The following is a 3932-nucleotide window of genomic DNA, read 5'->3' as shown; positions in this document are numbered from 1 at the left end:
CCATGCAGGTGTTTGGTGTTGCAAGAGTGTGTATAGCGACACATTCCTGTTGGTGGTTTGCTCACCATCCTTGAAGGCAGTACCAGTGATTGTTTCTTCAACAAATCGAATTCTATTAAAGCAACAGTTTTGATTGCTATGTAAGCTAGATACTTATCTCATTTATGTTGAAAATCACTGAGTCTTTCCGAAGTGGTTTCAATCCCTGAAGCCAACGGATATATATGTGTTGTGTTTGCCAAGTCAGTTCTGACTTTCAGCAACCCTTTGTTGACTTTCCAAGGAGTAGCTATTGTTATATGCCATGAAGTCTTTCCACTTTGTGGGTCAAATCTAGCTTACCCCCTAGTGTTAATCCTTCATCAGGACCCTTGTATATATGCACATGTGTATGATCCTGGCTATAAAACGATGGGTTCTCTGTGAAAATTCACTTAAGAATGTTTTCGTAAGTATTAGTCAGCGAAATATTTCAAGCATGTTTCACTTGGAAACAATGAACAGGAAGTGTTACACATTGAGAGAAATATGTTAGTCGTTGTCCTAGATGGATCTTGAGAAAATTTAGGGAAAAGACATGCATGTTCACTGTGTTTGGTAATGCTGTCATGTGACAACATGTATTAGCAACAATATAAATGATTATATTTTCTTGTCTCCTTGTTGACAGTGGAGTAGTTTGCAGAGGACACCATTGTTTTACATTTAAACTGCCTGTTTTTAACAGAACTAGTGCAATCAAGAACCTGGGTGAACGTTCTAAAGGCAGCAAGTTGGGGGAAAGCTCCAGCCGGATTCCTGGTCTTATTGAGCACCAAGTAGATCCCACAGGAGTAGAAATTTTTGAATGCTGTGAGTATGGAGGAACCTTCCTGAATCATTAACCTGACCACCCTTGAAAACTCATAATGGGAAAAAATACCCATAAATGTAAGATATGTGGGAAAGACTTCCTTTGTGTGTCGACCCTCAAGAATCCTGTCTCAGCAATCACCAGTATTGATGGGTATGAATTCAGCAAGTAGATGCAAATTTTCTGTAGTTTCTCACTAGTTAGGACACCTTTGGAAGGTCATCAATCCAAATGTAAAGCATGTTTTAGAATGCATACTGTTTCTTCATCTCTCATTTTAAACAATAACTCTGATAGGAGAGAGAAGCCTTCTAAATGTAAGAAAGCAATTCCTGAGGCTTCTTCCCTCATTCAACATGTAGACAGATGCCTTATGAATGTAAAGAGTGTGGGAAAACTTTTAGAGATTCCTCAGACCTGAGTGCACATTCAAGAATCCACAGTGGAGAGAGGTCCTGTGAATGTAAGGAATGTCTAAAGGCCTTTATTTCTTCCACAGCCCTCACTGCACCTATACAAATTCATAATGGAGTGAGGCCCTATGAATGCAAAGAATGTGGGAAAGCCTTTCTCCGAGCATCAAACCTCAGAACACACAGAAGAATCCACAGTGGAGAGAGGCCCTATGAGTGTAAGGAGTGTGGGAAATCCTTTATTCAATTAGAACACCTCACAAGACATACAGGAATCCACAGTGGAAAGAGACCTCATGAATGCAAGGATTGTGGGAAATCCTTTCGTGTACTCTCATACCTCATAGCACATAGAAGAATCCACAGTGGAGAGAAGCCCTATGAATGTACTGAGTGTAGGAAAGCCTTTACTCAACGGTCAAACTGCACAACACATAGAAGAATTCACAGTGGAGAGAGGCCCTATGAATGTAAGGAATGTGGGAAATGCTTTCTCCTAGTGACAAACCTCAGAACACATAGAAGAATCCACAGTGGCGATAGGCCCTATGAATGTAAGGAATGTGGGAAAACCTTTGTCCTAGCGACAAACCTTAGAACACATATAAGAATCCACACTGGAGAGAAGCCCTATGAATGTAAGGAGTGTGGGAAATCCTTTACTCTTCAGTCAAACTTCACAGCACATAAAAGAATCCACACTGGAGAGAGGCCCTATGAATGTAAGGAGTGTGGGAAATCCTTTACTCAATCTTCAGGCCTCACAGTGCATAGAAGAATCCACAGTGGAGAGCGGCCCTATGAATGTAAGGAATGTGGGAAAACCTATCCCCTATCCTCAACCCTCAGAACACATAGAAGAATCCACACTGGAGAGAGGCCCTATGAATGTAAGCAGTGTGGGAAAACCTTTATTCAGTCAGCACACCTCAAAACACATACAAGAATCCACAGTGGAGAGAGACCTTATAAATGAAAGGATTGTGCGAAATCCTTTCGTGGACTCACACCTCATAACACATAGAATAATCCACAGTGGGGAGAGGCCCTATAAATGTAAAAGTATGTGGGAAATCTTTGGTAGGTACTCATCCCTCTGTAAACATATGCAGACTCACAGTGGGGAGAGGCCCGATGAATGTAAGGAGTGTGGGATGGCCTTTAAGGATTCCTCACACCATATTACACATGTGTAAAGTCACAGTGGAGACCCACTTGAATGAGTGTACACAGTGTGGGAAAGTGTTCAGGCAGCCCTCAATCCTCACTATACTTAGAAGAAGCCCCACTGGAAAGAGGCCATATGAATGTCAACAGTGTCTAAAAGTGTTTGTTTATGCCTCATCCCTCACTGTACATATGAGCTCTCTTAGTGGAGACATTCACTGTGAGTGTACGGAATATGGAGAAAACAAACTCACAGTTAGTTAGCAGAGGCATTATGAACTTGGGAAAGTGTGTGTTTGTTATTCAGACCTCACTTCATATTTAAGGTTGCACAGTGGAGAGGAATGTGAAATTAATGTAGTGGACTACTCATGATTCCACAAAAGTTGCCATTATTCCATAAAAGAAAGAACCATTATCAGTGTAAGGAATGCAGCAGAGGGTTTAGATGCTTATCACATTACAATAGAGGAGCTCTGCTCACTGAGGAGAAGGTCGCTTTGAGTGTAAGGAACATGGGGAAGCTGGATGTTCCATCTACACTGATCATGGGACTCTGTCATGAAACAGCGCTGAATGTGAGCGGAGATTCTCAGTGACACGTGACAGCGTGTTTGTAACTGGAGGGATGTGTCCTCATCAGCTGTGCAGACTGCCTCTGTTCACTTGTTGTTTTGCCTTTCTAACTCTGGCTATTATAATAAAGACAATGACCGACCTCAATCCAATGCGTGTTTTCTGTTTGTTTTTAAGTCTTTTACTGATGTAACATATCCTGTGTTCAGTTAAATGTACTGATTATGTATTTGGTTTTAAGACTTTCATTTTTTATTTACTACATTTTTTTCCATTCTGTCCTATTATCAAGTCCATTACTTTCACCTTTTAATTAGTAACGTTCTAATAGAACCACAGTTTGAGACTGCCAATATTCTGTTTCTTCATCATACATTGCTATTATTTTTACATTAATGATTGTTTCCTATGATTATTATTACGTTGTATTACCAAATTTGATGATGTAATCAGTTCTTCTATGTTTCTTAACAGGAATTCTGTAAACTTACTTTGTCCTCCAACCTTTTATCAGATTGTTGCTAACATTGGTAGTGAGTGCACACACATACACAGGTGTGGTCTTATGTACGCATGCGTCCACTTTAGTATATGCTACATATTATTCACATGTTACAATCCACAGTGAGTAACACATATGTTGTAGTTGTCAGTGCCATTGAGTAGGAACCAACTCATAGCTTAGCCATCCTGTTTAAGCATTCTAGATGTAACTTAAAGTGAAAATCTTACATGCTTTTTGTACTGAAATTGATGTTTATTCTAGGATTATAGAAATTGTTAATTTTAAGTACAAAAATTATTATGAATTCTAAAATAGCTAAATAAAGAAATAAATGTATAGAAAATAGTGTATTAATATAAGGTTAAACTCCAAAATCACATATAACAACATTCTTGCTATGTTGTTGTCAGGTGCCATC

General features: G+C 39.4%; 1 pseudogene; it reads left to right on the top strand.

Moving 5' to 3' along the window:
• Positions 1–1219: 1219 nt before the first annotated feature.
• Positions 1220–2462, top strand: LOC102829174 (annotated as a pseudogene).
• The last annotated feature ends 1470 nt before the right edge of the window (positions 2463–3932 follow it).

The sequence above is a fragment of the Chrysochloris asiatica genome, unplaced genomic scaffold (assembly GCF_000296735.1).
Source record: "Chrysochloris asiatica unplaced genomic scaffold, ChrAsi1.0 scaffold00446, whole genome shotgun sequence".
NCBI lineage: Eukaryota > Metazoa > Chordata > Mammalia > Afrosoricida > Chrysochloridae > Chrysochloris > Chrysochloris asiatica.
The sequence above is the reverse complement of the archived record's forward strand: the minus strand, read 5'-3'. Positions and strand labels throughout refer to the sequence as shown.